We start from the raw sequence: 17,534 nt of genomic DNA on the forward strand, positions 1-17,534 counted from the left end.
CTAGTGGAGAGAGCAGGAGTCAGTTCTGAACTAGTGGAGAGAGCAGGAGGCTGTATCTGAGATAGTGGAGAGATCAGGAGGCAGTTCTGAACTAGTGGAGAGAGCAGGAGTCAATATCGGAGCTAGTGCAGTGAGCAGCAGACAGTATCTGAGCTCGTGGAGCGAGCAGGAGTGAGTATCTGAGTTAGTTGTGAGATCAGGGGTCTGTATCGGAGATAGTGGAGAGAGCAGGATACAGTATCTGAGCTAGTGGAGAGAGCAGGAGGCAGGATCTGAGCTTGTGGAGAGAGCAGGAGGCGGGATCTGAGTTAGTGGAGAGTGCAGGAGTCAGTATCTGAGTTAGTGGAGAGAGCAGGAAACAGGATCTGAGCTAGTGGAGAGAGCAGGAGGCAGGATCTGAGTTAGTGGAGAGAGCAGGAGTCAGTATCTGAGCTAGTGGAGAGAGCAGGAGGCAGTATCTGAGCTTGTGGAGAGAGTCGGAGAGGGGATCTGAGCTAATGGAGAGAGCAGGAGGCAGGATCTGAGTTAGTGGAGAGAGCAGGAGTCAGTATCTGAGCTCGTGGAGAGAGCAGGAGGCAGTATCTGAGCTAGCGGAGGGAGCAGGAGGCTGTGTCTGTGTGAGTGGCGAGAGCAGGAGTCAGTATCTGAGCTATTGTCGAGAGCAGGACGCAGTATCTGAGCTTGTGAAGAGTGCAGGAGTCAGTATCTGAGCTCATCGTGAGTAAAGGAGCCAGTATCTGCGCTAGTGGAGAGAGCACGAGTCATTATCTGCGCTTGTGGAGAGAGCAGGAGGCAGTATCTGAATTAGTGGAGAGAGCAGGAGGCTGTATCTGAATTAGTGGAGAGAGCAGGAGGCAAGATCTGAGCTAGTGGAGAGAGCAGGAGTCAGTATCGGAGCTAGTGGAGAAAGCAGGAGGCAGTGTCTGAGTTAGTGGAGAGAGCATGAGGTAGTATCTGAATTAGTGGAGAGAGCAGGAGGCAGTATCTGAGCTATTGTCGAGAGCAGGACGCCGTATCTGAGCTTGTGAAGAGTGCAGGAGTCAGTATCTGAGCTAGTCGTGAGTGAAGGAGCTATTATCTGCGCTAGTGTAGAGAGCAGGAGTCATTATCTGCGCTCGTGGAGAGAGCAGGAGGCAGTATCTAAGTTAGTGGAGAGAGCAGGAGGCTGTATCTGAATTAGTGGAGAGAGCAGGAGGCAAGATCTGAGCTAGTGGAGAGTGCAGTAGGCAGTATCTGAATTAGTGGAGAGTGCAGGAGGCAGTACCTGAGTTAGTGGAGAGAGCAGGAGGCAGTGTCTGAGTTAGTGGAGAGAGCATGAGGTAGTATCTGAAGTAGTGGAGAGAGTAGGAGACAGTATCTGAGTTATTGGAGAGAGCAGGATGCTGGGTCTGAGTTAGTGGAGAGAGCATGAGGCAGTATCTGAGCTAGTGGAGAGAGCAGGAGGCAGGATCTGAGTTAGTGGAGAGGAAAGGAGTCAGTATCTGAGCTAGTGGAGAAGCAAGAGGCAGTTTCTGAGCTCGTGCAGTGAGCAGGAGACAGTATCTGAGCTAGTGAAGAGAGCAGGAGTCAGTATCTGAGTTAGTGGAGTGAACAAGAGTCAGTATCTGCGCTAGTGGAGAGAGCAGGAGGCAGTATTTCAGTTAGTGGAGAGCAGGAGGCTGTGTCTAAGCTCGTGTGAGAGCAGGAGTCAGTATCTGAGCTATTGTCGAAAGCAGGACGCAGTATCTGAGCTTGTGAAGAGTGCAGGAGTAAGTATCTGAGCTAGTCGTGAGTAAAGGAGCCAGCATCTGCGCTATTGGAGAGAGCAGGAGTCGTTATCTGCGCTAGTGGAGAGAGCAGGAGACAGTATCTGAATTAGTGGAGAGAGCAGGAGGCAAGATCTGAGCTCGTGGAGATAGCAGGAGGCAATATCTGAGTTCGTGGAGAGAGCGGGAGGTCGTGTCTGTGTTAGTGGAGAGAGCAGGAGGCAGTGTCTGAGCTAGAGGAGAGAGCTGGAGGCAGGATCTGAGTTATTGGAGAGTAATGGGGGCAGTATCTGAGCGAGTGGAGAGAGCAGGAGGCTGTGTCTAAGTTAGTGGAGAGAGCAGGAAGCAGTATCTGAGCTCGAGGAGTGAGCAGGAATCAGTATCTGCGCTAGTGGAGAGAGTAGGAGGAAGTTCTGAACTAGTGGAGAGAGTACGAGTCAGTATCGGAGCGAGTGGAGAGAGTAGGATGCAGTATCTGAGTTAGTGCAGAGAGCACGAGGCAGAATCTGAACTAGTGGAGGGAGCAGGAATCAGTATCTGAGCGAGTGGAGAGACCAGGAAGCAGTATCTGAGTTAGTGGACAGAGCAGGAAGCAGTTCTGATCTAGTGGACAGAGCTGGAGTCAGTATCGGAGCTTGTGGAGAGAGCAGGAGGCAGTATCGGAGCTAGTGGAGAGAGCAGGAGGCAGTGTCTGAGTTAGTGGAGAGAGCAGGAGGCAGTGTCTGAGTTAGTGGACAGTAAAGGAGACAGTGTCTGATTTAGTGGAGAGAGCAGGAGGCAGTATCTGAGAGAGTGGAGAGATCAGGAGGCAGTTCTGAACTAGTGGAGAGCAGGAGTCAGTATCGGAGCTAGTGCAGAGAGCAGGAGTCAGTATCTGAGCTCGTGGAGTGAGCAGGAGTGAGTATCTGAGTTAGTGGAGAGAGCAGGAGTCTGTATCGGAGATAGTGGATAGAGCAGGAGACAGTATCTGAGCTAGTGGAGAGAGCAGGAGGCAGGATCTGAGCTTGTGGAGAGCAGGAGGCGGGATCTGAGTTAGTGGAGAGTGCAGGAGTCAGTATCTGAGTTTGTGCAGAGAGCAGGAGACAGTATCTGAGCTAATGGAGAGAGCATGAGGCAGGATCTGAGCTTGTGGAGAGAGCAGGAGGCAGGATCTGAGTTAGTGGAGAGAGCAGGAGGCAGTATCTGAGCTAATGGAGAAAGCAGGAGGCAGTATCTGAGCTAATGGAGAGAGCAGGAGGCAGTATCTGAGCGAGTGGAGAGAGCAGGAGGCCGTATCTGAGCGAGTGGAGAGAGCAGGAGGCAGTATCTGAGCGAGTGGAGAGAGCAGGAGGCAGGATCTGAGCGAGTGGAGAGAGAGCAGGAGGCTGTGTCTAAGCTCGTGTGAGAGCAGGAGTCAGTATCTGAGCTATTGTCGAGAGCAGGACGCAGTATCTGAGCTTGTGAAGAGTGCAGGAGTCAGTATCTGAGCTAGTCGTGAGTAAAGGAGCCAGTATCTGCGCTAGTGGAGAGAGCAGGAGTCGTTATCTGAGCGAGTGGAGAGAGCAGGAGGCTGTATCTGAGCGAGTGGACAGAGCAGGAGGCAGTATCTGAGTTAGTGGAGGGAGCAGAAGTCAGTATCTGAGCTGGTGCAGAGAGCAGGAGGCAGTATCTGAGCTATTAGAGAGTAAAGTTGTCAGTATCTGCGCTAGTGGAGAGAGCAGGAGTCAGTATCTGCGCTAGTGGTGAGAGCAGGAGGCTGTGTCTAAGCTCGTGTGAGAGCAGGAGTCAGTATCTGAGCTATTGTCGAGAGCAGGACGCAGTATCTGAGCTTGTGAAGAGTGCAGGAGTCAGTATCTGAGCTAGTCGTGAGTAAAGGAGCCAGTATCTGCGCTAGTGGAGAGAGCAGGAGTCGTTATCTGAGCGAGTGGAGAGAGCAGGAGGCAGTATCTGAGCGAGTGGAGAGAGTAGGAGGCTGTATCTGAGCGAGTGGACAGAGCAGGAGGCAGGATCTGAGTTAGTGGAGGGAGCAGAAGTCAGTATCTGAGCTGGTGCAGAGAGCAGGAGACAGTATCTGAGCTATTAGAGAGTAAAGTTGTCAGTATCTGCGCTAGTGGAGAGAGCAGGAGTCAGTATCTGCGCTCGTGGAGAGAGGAGGAGTCAGTATCTGCGCTAGTGGAGAGAGGAGGAGGCAGTGTCAGAGCTAGTGCAGAAGCAGGAGGCAGTATCTGAGCTCGTGGAGAGTAGGAGGCAGGATCTGAGTTAGTGGAGAGAGCAGGAATCACTGTCTGAGCTAGTGGAGAGAGCAGGTGGCAGTATCTGAGCTAGAGGAGAGATCATGAGTCAGTATCTGAGCTAGTGGAGAGAGCAGGAGGCAGTAGCTGAGTTAGTGGAGGGAGCAGAAGTCAGTATCTGAACTCGTGGAGAGAGCAGGAGGCAGTACCTGAGCTAGTGGAGAGATCATGAGTCAGTATCGGAGCTAGTGGAGAGAGCAGGAGACAGTATCTGAGTTAGTGGAGAGAGCAGGAGTCAGTATCTGAACTAGTGGAGAGAACAGGAGTCAGTATCTGAGTTAGTGGAGAGAGCAGGAGGCCGTTTCTGAACTAGTGGAGTGTGCAAGAGTCAGTATCTGCGCTAGTGGAGAGAGCAGGAGGCATGATCCGAATTAGTGGAGAGTAAAGGAGGTTGTATCTCAACTAGTGGAGAGAGCAGGAGGCTGTGCCTGAGCTAGTGGAGAGAGCTGGAGGCTGTATCTGAGCTAGTGGAGAGAGCAGGAGGCAGTATCTGAACTAGTGGAGAGAGCAGGAGGCAGTAACTGATCTAGTGGAGAGAGTAGGAGGCAGTATCTGAGCTAGTGGAGAGAGAAGGAGGCAGTATCTGAACTAGTGGAGAGAACAGGAGTCAGTATCTGAGCTCGTGGAGATAATAGGAGACAGTATCTGAGTTAGTGGAGAGAGCAGGAGACAGGATCTGAACTAGTGCAGAGAGCAGGAGACAGTATCTGAGCTAGTGTCGAGAGCAGGAAGCAGCATCTGAGTTAGTGGATTGAGTAGGAGGCACGATCTGCGTTAGTGGAGGATAAAGGAAGCAGTATCTGAGTTTGTTGATATTGCATCCCATTTCTCTCCAGTCTAACATTTTTCCCTCCTTCAAAATTTTATCAGTTTGCAGAACATAATATAATAATGCGAAGATTAGTTTATTTTTCATCGGCGGAGCGTGTAGTAAAAGAATTATTGGTAACACATCGACAAGTAGTCCAGGGGAAATGGACCGATGTTTTCAATGTTTCAAATTCTGCTGTATGTGTGTGTCTGTGTGTGTGTGTGTGAGAGAGAAATGGACCTAAAAATGATTGTTCAGGTAACGTATGGGCAATTTAGATTTGCAATGTATGTATTAACTGTGTAGCATGGTTAAAATGTTGTGTGAAAAGTGTATCACCATCATAAAATAAAGCAAAACAAAGTGCATTGCTTTCATTTCATGAAACCGACAGGAAATAGCACTCTTTCGTTCAGAGATTAATGGAACCACATTTAAAAAGAGTAAAAAGCAGCCAAGAATTGCCAATAGAGCTCAGAGCACCTATTATCTTTCTGTGCAAACTCGTGCGTTCATGCATTGACTTCCCTTTCCCTGCCTAGCCTCATGTGTTTCTTGAACTAGATGTAGAAATTTCATTTTGAAGACAAGGCTTAATGTTTTTGATCTATCTTAAACCCACTGCTCAACATAACAAATCGGCCAGAGGTAGAAGAAATCTTAAAATTCATGCAATAAGATAATGCTTTTTAGATATAGTTAACCTTTCTAATATCATTTACCAATAGACTTATTTTTACATTGTAATTTTACTTGTGATTAAAACTTCCAGTAACTCAAATAAATAAAGTTTTTTTATGTTTTAGTAGTTGTGATAAATATTTCCTTCAAGAAATTCAACAATTATAATTTAAGTTATTCTCGGTTGTATTCAGGAAATTATTGTTTATACTACAGTTGCATATCCATTTTCATTGCCTTCATTCATGAAAATTCAGAGTACAACAAACAAGTGCACCCGCTATAATAAACAGTGGAAGTCTGGAATCTTTTTAACATGTTCAAATTTCATTCTCAGTCTTGCAAAAGAAAGTGACGTTTGATTCTTTTAAATCCAAACTACTTGCTTACAATAATTGCTTATACTTGATAGCATACACCTGGTTCAAAACACGCATATCAAATAGTCACAAAGAAATGATTAATGGATTAGATTTGAATGGATTATCCATTCAATGGCATATAATGTACATTGCTACCCTGAGAAGTTTCAAATCCCTATAATTTTGAATGTATGCCATGCACTTAATCTCTCTTTAATAGTGAGATGGTTGAACTAGGAAGAAATGTAGTAATGAACAATCCTAATTATGTATTAGGCATTTACATTATATTTATATCGATGAATGAAACTGCTATTGGAACTCCTTGATTTCTTTAGGTGAAGTCTAAAATTAAATTGCACAAACAGTAAGACATTGTTAGATGTATAACTGACTTTAGGTTTGAATAAATAACTTGCGTGGTCTCTGTGAAACAAAATGTTAATAAGCAACAAGCCATTCAAGGTGAATTTGCAAACTGCCTGTTTCAGGTTTTGTTTTTTTGGATGGTAAAGTTAGTAATAGCTTCAATAGTCAGTTGCATTACATAACATAAGTACTATTTTCTGATTGCCATATTTTTACTGAATTTCATTGTTGCTTGATTTGAAAACCTAAAACTAATTATCATTTAATTTGGCTTATTTTCATGCATATTGCCGGGTGGATTGTCTGTGAATATTTAATGACTTAATCAACGTACAAAACAGAGTTCAGACACATTTTCCATTCTAAGCCATTGACCAGGAAGGAGCTGCTTTGTGTGTTTGTAGTAGACATTGTAATGTAGGTAGGTTGATGCTGTTGGAAAATCTAGGGTAAGTGAACTTCTAGTAAAAATAATGCTTAGTTTTTGACACATTTAATTGTCATGACATAGTACAATGTGGATGGAAAGAGGTGGAGATAAAGATAATTTAACATGGCATAAATTTAAGAAATTGACTTCATAGAATAAGGTCACCTTCACTGCCCTTGTAAGGTCACTAATTCTTTTTACAACATTGAATCCAGATTTGTCGAATGGTTAAATTAGTTGAATAAAAAATTCTTTGAGAATAGGAAATATGTAAGATTTAAAGTCTGCAAAAATTCAAATTCCAAACCTTTCTTTTTTGACTCGGAGGATAAAATTCAATTTGGCCTAAGTGAGGAAGTTGAGAGATGGGAGGGATCTGTAGAATCAGAGAGAGGAAGTAGGGTCTGCCAGTGCCTTAAAGATATTGCACTATTATCTCAGGGACGTGGAAGATTTAGGACATTGTTCCTGCGGAGAGGTCAGTTGAGGCCTTTATGTGGCCAATTAAGGGACGTTAGTGGGCCTCTTTCTATCACTGTTGGTGCAGTGGAACATTTTGCTAAGTGGAAGAGTATAAAATAAAAACCAACCCCTTTGTCTGTTGAAGGCTAACTTTTATGAGTTGGGTACCATGTGGTGCAGGGAGAATTCTACCTATTGCATGACCAGCTAGTATGGAAACACACCTTTTTCTTCACCAATAACAACAACTGCCATCCTGTCAGGGCTTACCTTGCTGGCCTCAATGACCTGGATCACAACTACCTACCTCTCCATATTATTGCTTCAGCCTGGATGCAGTCCCAGCAGTGGACAGTGCTGCCTGTGTCTATCTCAACTTTAAATACAATTAATGACCCAGCCTCTAGCTCGATCTGCCTTAAAGAGTTTTATAGGTTCAGTACCCTCTGAGAGAAGAAATTTCTTCTCAACTCTGTCTTAAATTGGTGACACCTTATTCTGAGATTATACCCCTCTGGTCTGAGATTCTCCTACAAGTGAGAGCAACTTTTCCACATCAACCCTGACAAGCCCAGCCAGAATCTTAAGTAATTCACTAACATAATCTACTCAACCTCTCCTCAGAGAGAAAAATAAATCCCCCCATATCTTAGATTGCCCTAGTGAACTTTCTTTGGTGCCAGCCCTCTTGTTGACTTTTGAACTTGGCATATTTTCCCCAAAGATGAATGATGGCCTCAATGTCAGACCATTTAATTGTCTGAAGGCCACAAAATAGCTTCAGGACTCCCAGAAATGATGAAGGTTATGCTACTCCTGGATTTTCAGCTTGCTGTCAGGACTCCTTCCTGCTTACTTCACACACAGCCCTGAGAACATCCCAACTCCTGTTTCATTAATGCAGCTCTTGAAATTTAGTTGTAATAGTTGTGCTAGAGGTGAGGGCCTGCCTTTGGGATGGAAGGAAACTAAATCTACAGGTCAATGTTGCAATGTGCATGGAAAGAGATGAAAACAAGTGCGATTACATGGTCTGCTCATCACAAAGACTGGAATTGATGCCACAAAATATTTAACAACCTGGCCAGCCATGTTAGCATTACCCAATATAAAGTCAACTTCTTAAGTACTTGTGCAAGTAGAATTTTCTCATCTCCTATTACCTCTACCCCTCCCTTGTGCCCACACATGTCCTATTTCACAGTATGAAATTGTGCTCACAATTGTTCTCTAACAAAGATAAAAGGATTTATCTTAGTCTTTGTTCTTTTAAGTCTGTTAAAAATGAAAAAAAATGTTAGAGTGTGCATAGTCAACCTTAATGAATACGTCAATTCCAAAAGCTTCATGTTACTGCTTAGGGTTTTGTTTCTTTAAAATGATTATTTTAAACATGAGGGTATAGCTAGAAAAATGTATAGTTATATAAGCATAGTAATTTTAATTTAACTTTGTTCAATTAGAACATCTGCTGTAATATGAAACTCTTCGATGCAGAAACAGTTGCTGACTGACTTGTTGAGCATGTCCAATATGTTCTGTTTTTATTTCAGATTTCCAGTATTTTGCTTTTGTATTAGTGTTGTTTAGATGTATCTGTTGGCTTTATCTGGGGGCAATGGTGGATGTTTGATATCTAGGAAGTCCTTTTTGCCCTTTCAGGGATTAAAAAAAACACTGATTCTGACTTAATCAGGGGAGGCATTTTCTGAGAAAAAGATTATGTGAAGGCAGTGATAATTCAAATTGACCTTCTAAGGAACTATTCAAATTACATAGGCTTCTAAAGTGGCAAGAAGATCAAAGAAAATTAATGCTAGTATTAAATATTACTGAAAAGGTTTCTTTTTACCAGATGACAAGGGATGAACCCCTTGGTTGACAGCAGCAAAGATTTATGTTCTTTTTGCACACAGCTTTACCTCACTCCAGTTAGAATGGAGGGGGTGCTCCTCATCCTTCTAGAGCACCCTTAACAAGATAACACATTCCCACTTCTCCCCCACTGTTTTAAGCACCTTAAAAAAAAGTAATGAATCCTGCTCTTCTCAAACAGCATTGAACCTACAATGAAATTACTTAGCCTTATATCGTCTTGTGAAATTACAAACACTTTTCTTTCCTGCAACTTCAGGCTGTTCTTTGTTTCAAAATTTAGAGACAGAAGATTGAAATGACTTTACAAATTGACAATTCAACACATCTTATTCACTCTTTATGCTAATTTGTGTTGCATCAATAATCTCGAAAACATCCCATGACCTCTGTCAAATGGGTACTCCAAGTGTCAACACTTGTAAGTGCTCCTTTAAGAGTATTCATTCAAAACATATATTTCCCTGTAATGCAATATCTTGGTCCATGGTAACTTGAGAATTAATGTATGGCTTCCTGACAATTCAATTCTGTTACCTGTTGTTACCTGAGAGAAAATATCAGGCAAATTTCCTTTCTTTAGTCTCCTACAATAGACTGTATTTGCTAGTATTTAATATTAATTGGATAATTTGTAACAAATATGCACTCCTTTAAGGTGCAGAAACTTCACAAAACTGTTCCAAACATGGCTAACAAGGGGAGTTAAATGCAGTGTTCGATCAAAGGAAAAAACTTATGTTGTCAAATAGAGCAGTAAGTCAGAGGTTTGGTAGTAATTTGGGATTCAATCCAGGAGCAAGAAATGAATAAGGAAAGATAGAAGAGCTAGAGACAGGCAAAATCATAATGGACAACAAGGAAATGGAAGAGATATTAGATAAATACTTTTTGATTCTCATACTGGGAAGACTTCCGGTATTTTTATTCCTTGCCAATGATGGTCCGAACAATCAGTATCCTCTTCTCATGCTGTACAAATGATGTTTCTTCAGTCAAGTCTACATCCTGGTTCTGATGAGTTCATGATGAAAATCTTCCACTTGTTGTCTCCTTTTAGCAGTATTTAAGGTACATACTGATATACGAGTAAGGAGCAGGAGTAGGCCATTCAGCCCCCTGAACTTGCTTGGCCATTAAATAAGATTATGGCTGACATGATTGCAGTCTCAAATCAACATTCCCACATCTCTACGACTTTTGCTCCTTTGCTTACCAAAGTTCTATCCACCTCTATCCTGACAATATTCAAAGCCTCTGCTTCCAAAACCTCTTGAGGAAGAGAGTTTCAAAGATCTTCAACTCTCTGAGAGAAAACAAATATTTTCTCATCTCTGCCTGTAATGAGCAGCTGCTTGTTTTTAATTGGTGATCCCTAGTTCTAGATTCTCTCTTAAGATCAAACATTCTTTCCGTATCTGCCCTGCCAAGCTTCTTAGAACCTTCTGTGTTTCAATCAAATCAAAACAAATCCCCTGGGCTTGACAACTTATACCATTGGGTTTTAATAAAAGTTCCTGCAGAGATAGTGGTTTTGATCTTCCAGGATTCCTTAGATCCTAGAACTGTTCCCAAGGATTAATAGACAGTAAAAATAACAGTGCTTTTGAAGAAAAGGAGGAAGAAAGAAATTGGGAAATATAAGACTGTTGGCCTAATATCAATAGTAAAGACAACTTCAAAATCTATTATTCGAGGCATGGTAACAGGGCACTTAAAAAATCTTAATATGGTTAAGCAGAGTCAATAAGCATTTATGAAAGCATTTTTAAAAATAAATCTGTTCATTTTGTTTTGGAAGCAACTAATAAGATGAATAAGGGTGAATAGGATGAATAAGGGTGAACCAGTGGACATAGTACATTTTCAGAAAACAATTGCTAAAGTGGCACTTGGGAGGTTATTAGACTAAATTAGGATTTGTAGTTGGGGTTAATGTCTTATTAAGAATTGAAAATTGTTTAATCAACAAGAATTAAGGGCGGCAGAAAATTGTTTAATCAACAAGAATTAAGGGCGGCACCGTGGCACAGTGGTTAGCACTGCTGCCTCACAGCGCCAGAGACCCGGGTTCGATTCCCGCCTCAGGCGACTGACTGTATGGAGTTTGCACATTCTCCCCGTGTCTGCGTGGGTTTCCTCCGGGTGCTCCGGTTTCCTTCCACAGTCCAAAGATGTGCAGGTCAGGTGAATTGGCCATGCTAAATTGCCTGTAGTGTTAGGTAAGGGGTAAATGTAGGGGTATGGGTGGGTTGTGCTTCGGCGGGTCGGTGTGGACTTGTTGAGCCAAAGGGCCTGTTTCCACACTGTAATGTAATCTAAAATTGACAGCAGGGATAAATGGGACATATTGGGCCTGGCAGTTTATTACTACCAGGGGACAGTAGGGACTGATTATTAGCATTTTCTTGAGAGGACTGAGTACAATGTATTTAAGTTTGCTGCTGATAAAAAAAAGATTAAAATAAATAGCCAGATAGATGTAAAGAGGCTTTGGGGATGTAATCAGGTTGAACATAATCTTTTCCTATACCTGGGAATGGGAAGAGAGGCAGGTGAGTGAACTTACTTCAATGGGAGGACAAAGATCAGAATCCAACATTCAATGAAATTTTGCAATTAACTTCTTGTAGCTTTAAAGGTGTGTCAATTTTCCTGATGCATTGAGCAAGCGCTTATACATGCATTTACATCTCATGAATGCTCATAAAAATGCCAACTCATCAGAATTAAGTTGCCCAAGAGTGAGCTATAAATGCCTTCTCATTCCAGACTGTATTTAAGAGGTATGCAGCAGCTAAGGTGCTGGACTTTAGGGTGAGTTAGGGTGAGTTGGCATACCGTGATTGAGGTAAGTTAACAGTAGTCTACATCCACAACCATGGGTGGATGACTGAAAAAAGGAGGCTGGAGTGTATTGGATACAGAACAGGAGGCTAGTCAAGGGTAGACATCTGTCTCTCCAAGGAGCTAAGGTGACTGAGGAAGGATAGAATAGCCAGAATGTTTCACTGCAGGTGTCCATTCCCAGACCAGAATGGAGTTCCTGGCTAGTAGGACGTGAATAGCTTTCTAGGTACTCTTTAGATATGGCACGAAATCCTTCAATCCTGAAAGGTAGAAGCCGAGCAAGGAGTTCCACTCCACCATGCCCCAAGTTTCACCGGCTACTTACACATAAATACATTGTGAGCTGAGAATAGTGTGACTGTGTGAGAGAAGCCAACATGTCTAAGTGGAAGTGACACTCACATTTTTGTCCTATGCTGAACCTAGACTCAGAAATGGAAAATTCTACCATTGGAGATGTGGAAGAAGGTGGCAGACGCAATATAATGTGAGTAAATGTGACGTTATCCACTTTGGCAGGAAAAGTAATGAAACAGGATATTTTTGACAAGAGATTGGGAAATGTTTGAATTCAGAAGGACCTTGGTATTCTTTGTAAATGAATCATAAAGTGATAACATATGGATACAACAACAAGTAGGAAGGCAAATAGTATGCAAACTTCTTTCCCAAAGAGATTAAAGTATAAGAGTAAAGAAGTCTTACCATAGTTACACAGGGAATTGGTCAGTCCACACTTGGAGTGTTGCTCTCTTTATCTAAACAGGGCATACTTGTCCTAGAGGATGTAAATCTTTTCATCAAGATAAATACAACTTTATTGGAGGTGCCAGCAGTTCTGAAAAAGAGTCACTGCACTCAATATGTTAACTCTGTTTTCTTTCCACAAATGCTTCCAGAGCTACTGAGTTTCTCCAGCAATTTCTATTTTTTTTTCTGATTTTCAGCACCTGCAGCTTTTTGTTTTATTTAATCAGACTGGATCCTGGAATGAAGAGATTGTCTGTCTGTTATACATATGAACTGAATAAAGATACCTTTCCCAATGGAGAAGAGTATGACCTAAATATCCTTGAGATGGTGTTAGTTAATCTTGGTTAGACTTGTTGATAGTATTTCCATGTTTACTGAAAACCTCTGATTAACATGGGCAATCCTCAATTGCCACAATATTTACTGACCTGAAAGTCACTGCATTTAACCACATTATTTATAACACATATTTTCACAGAAACCAATGTAATTGTTCGGGTTATGTTCCCGGAATATCTAACAAGTACAGAATGCAAGTACAAAGCTAATATAAAACAACAAAATGGATGTGAATATACGGAATTAAAAAAAACTTTTCATATTTCTTGCAGCAAATACAAGATTGCTTATCTGGTGGTGGAAAGCAGCTAACAATTTTGAAATATTTATACAGCCTTAATTGTGGCAGTTAATGAGTAAAGTGAGTTGAACAGGAACTTACTGAGGAGTGCAATGTTTTAGTACACATTTATTCCTCAACAGTGTTAGGTACTAACCACTATTCCACCAGTCAGGCATGTATTTTATCAATCATCGCCAATGTCCCCTCCAGTAGCTGCAAGTGTGCATTGCCACTTTGAGGGTCTGTAAAGACCATTAGTGTGCTGGTGCATTTGCAGCATTGACTTCTGATTCTAGAGCTCAGTGCTGTGTATGGTCCTCAGAGGATTCTGTAGAAGAAAAAAAATGACAGGAATGCTGGTAATGGCAGTAAAGTAAAAATTATATTGTGGCAAAGTGCTAATTGTGGACTACCTGCAGTTCATTATCCTTTATAGCTTTTGCAGATAGAGATATTTTAACTTTCCAATGTACTCTCCTGAAGGAACTGACTCAAGCTAAGTCTGGTTTCATTCATAGGTATCCAAGACATGAGTTAGGTTTTTCCATTGTTAGGCTAAGTATTGTTTTTGGGACTTTTCATGATTCGCGCCCTATCATGATTCACAGCAACTTTGCTCATACCTTTTTCTGCTCCTCATCTTGTTTGTTATGCATCTAGCATCGTTGGCATCCTCTCATATAATCATGCAGCAAAAGGGGAGACATTGCTGCTGCTGGGACCCTCCAGTATATGAACCATTAGCATCATATTTAAATCCCAGGTGCACATCACTTCAGAGCTCACGTGCTGTTCTCTTGGGAAAACTGAAATGTCCGAAAAAGGGAAGCTTATACCTGGCTTTCCAGATAGAGACCTGTAGGTCCTGCTAGGAGAGTGATCAAGAGGAGGGTCATGTCTAACTGTGGACCACCAGAGAATCTCAAGGCACCAAACGCAGCTAACCTGGTTACAGACAGAGGTTTAGGTCCATGATGTCTTCAGGGTCAGACAGAATGAGTAGCAATTCAGGAAAATAGTCAATGATTTTCTGTGCTACACAAGGCTATGTGCCACCTTCTCTTCTCTGCTACCTCACATTAATTTTAGTTCTGTCACTGCACACGAACCCCATCAACACCCATGGACTACCCACCTCACTACTGCATACAGCACTTCAACTCAATGTGTCTCACAAGCTTCATCCTCCATATCTAACCCTTTTTGCACTCTGCTAAAATGTTGTGCAATCCACAGAGCCTGGCAGCCTCTAAGTAAGCACAAAGTGAGAGAGTGCAAAGAAATGAAGCTAAGAGCCATAAGATGCAAGAGATAGTTGGATATGGTTCTAAGCACAGTGACCTGGCAGGAGCATGCAATCCAAAGGTATCCTTAGCTCCATAGTAGAGCCCTGAAGGGTTAAAGTAGATATTGAGTCAGTCTGAGGTCAGCTATGATCATGTCATGAGGCTGGTAGTTTGACTGTGCTGATTTAAGTGATCAATGGGTGGAGGATCTGGCTGGGCATGGAGCATGCAATGTAATATTGAGTGAAATATGAGCCTTAAACTGGAGCCCTGGAGAAGTGAGCAATGATCTGCTTCCACTAGGCAACTGCTCTGACTTTCAAGTCAGGAATTGTCAAAGTCTTGTTTCCTGGGGGAGGAGGGGAGAATTGCAAGCTGCATAGAAATGATACAAGATTAGCCAAACTGAAATGGAAATGCAGGGAAATAAGGTAGTCACTGTTCATTAGCCAGATTTAGCACCCAGCATTGAAACTTAAGAGGAAAGTCAGCACTTCTTCTCAATGTCAAGATTCAGATTTTTTTCAACCTCACCATATTTTTCCACAGTGCCCACACCAATTAAGCGCTAGGAAAACATCATTATTGATAGTCTTTCTTCACATTTCCATCTAAGGAATAAGTACTAATGAACTATTTGACAATTGGGTGCATCACAAGTTGGCTAAACACAGTCCTCATTTCAAGCCTAGATGTGTATGTTTCCATTGTCACATAAACAAGTGGAACAATTATGCTATTTTCTATTTTTAAATCCAAGCATTTGATGCCATTTGCAGTGTTCTTTCTGCTCCTTTAGACAAAATGAGTATATTCAGTTTTAGCCATAGTCTCTACTCTGCTCTTTCTTGGTCTAACTTGCTTGATATTTTTCTAATCAAACTATTCAGTGGTGTTATTACACAGGTGCAGGTGGGGCTTGAACCAAGTCATCCTATCTCAGAGGTAGACACACTACCACTGCACCACAAGAGCCCAGAACTTGATACATTTATTCAATTAGATTTGTGTGTTGAGTTGAGGGGTGTTCCAGAAATGCTTATTCACTTGAAAGTATTTAAAGCTATTACAATACTTTATATTAAAATAACAATTGACACAAATAACAGACTTATTTATTGGCGAATATCCACGATGTGGCTAACAGCAATATTAGTATCTCACTGAAAAATTCACAACTGAAATACATGGAGATGTGTTCTTACTTTAATTAACAGACAAATACGTATTAAAGTCTTCAGAAGAGATTAGGGTTTGTCCATTACAGTATAAGTAATGATTTTCTAATGATTTGATCATTCTTACAATCCGTGAAACGATGTCACTGACACTGAAAATCAACTTCAAGATGTATGCTGTCTTAATCTCAATCTAAATGATTGCTAGTGATATAATTTTCGTTCCTTTACTTTTTTTTCTTTCTGTCTCTTTTATTGCTTCCTTCATCACATTTTTTGATCTCTATTTTATTTTCTGCAGTCAATTTAACATTGAAGTACAGGTCATTCTGCTATAGTATGTTTTGTTAACGCAAATTCACTATAACGCAAATGATGAATTGGGGACACTGTTTTTAAAGTGCAAACTTTTAAAGCATGTATTGGTTATAACATGATTCTAGCCCCATTAGTTTAAATGGTGCTGCTATTACATGATTTTCTTATTATACGGGATTGCATGAGAACGAAACTATCGCGTTATAGTAGAACTGACTGTAACTGTTTAAAGAAATACATCCTAGTTCAGACTCTGTGCTTCTCATTAATGATGCTTCATTAGTTAAAGAGACACACAGTTGTTTGCTCTGTTCACACAGGTTCTACATGCACTACAAAAGGGGGCTGCACTTGATAATTGGTTAACGGGAACACTCACTGAAATCGACAAGAAAGTGCAAGTGTAATAAATGTTTGGCACTGTTTACTGCTCACTGCAGAATCCATCTCAGTAACTTGAAGTTATAAATTGAAAATCTCCCCATCTATCTTGTTTCCAGAAAAAAAAGTTGAAATGATAGATATTATTAAAATTAGCGGATTGAAGCATATGAAATATCAAATACCATAGAATATGATGTTAAACATGTCTTGTTATGTTTATTTCATAACCACGAAATGTGAATCTCTAGTAGTAGCAAGCTGCACTGCCAAAAACCTATTCAACTATGAATCAGCAGATTGCAGAGGGTACTGTGAATTTTGTGCAATACTCTGAGCAATCTGGAAAAGATTCTTCTGTAAATTTTGATTGGCATGTTGTTCCATGGGAATTTTTTGTGCTCTGACTAACCTAAAGGTGAGAATGAACAACATTGACTGATGGTTCTAAAAGGGAATAAATGGTTACTATAACATTACCTGTGAACTTAACAAGGTTTTGGAAAGTTCAAAGGCCATCTAAGTAGTAACATTGATTTATATCCTTGACAGTCTTCATTGCCCTTTTAACATCTGTGTGTTTTATATTGGATGCTATCTGTGAACATTAACAATTGTTAAAATTAAAAAGATGAAGAATTTGTACTCTATTGCAATTTTTGTGCATACTGTTGTTTACATGATCAGCTGATGCAAATTCCACCCTTATGGCTGAATGTAACAATTAATTATGTTGAGTGGTGCAGGACTGAAGAATAGCAACAGACTGTTTATTTAAATGGAAGTAGTTACCTACAGTTTGAAGAAAGTCAGTGCTTTTGTAAGGAAAGGCAATAAATTAACCTTCCCCTCAGCAGTTAAAGAACACAATATCCGAATAGCTCTACAGATGTGCAGTCTTCAAATTATAGCCTTGTGCTGAAATATATAGACAAGGAACACTAACTATCAATGCAGAAAATATTAACCTCGAGAAAATCTAATTTTAGGATTTCATCTTAGAACACCACATGACATCTATTTAAATGATCAATTGCCAAACATTTACCTGAGTACATTGCTGAATTGCTTATAATTCAGAGATAGATGTCCCTAGAGGCTGAAGATAATCTGCAATAATTTTTATTCATTCAGTTGTATA

Source organism: Chiloscyllium plagiosum, chromosome 18, assembly GCF_004010195.1.
Source record: "Chiloscyllium plagiosum isolate BGI_BamShark_2017 chromosome 18, ASM401019v2, whole genome shotgun sequence".
Lineage (NCBI taxonomy): Eukaryota > Metazoa > Chordata > Chondrichthyes > Orectolobiformes > Hemiscylliidae > Chiloscyllium > Chiloscyllium plagiosum.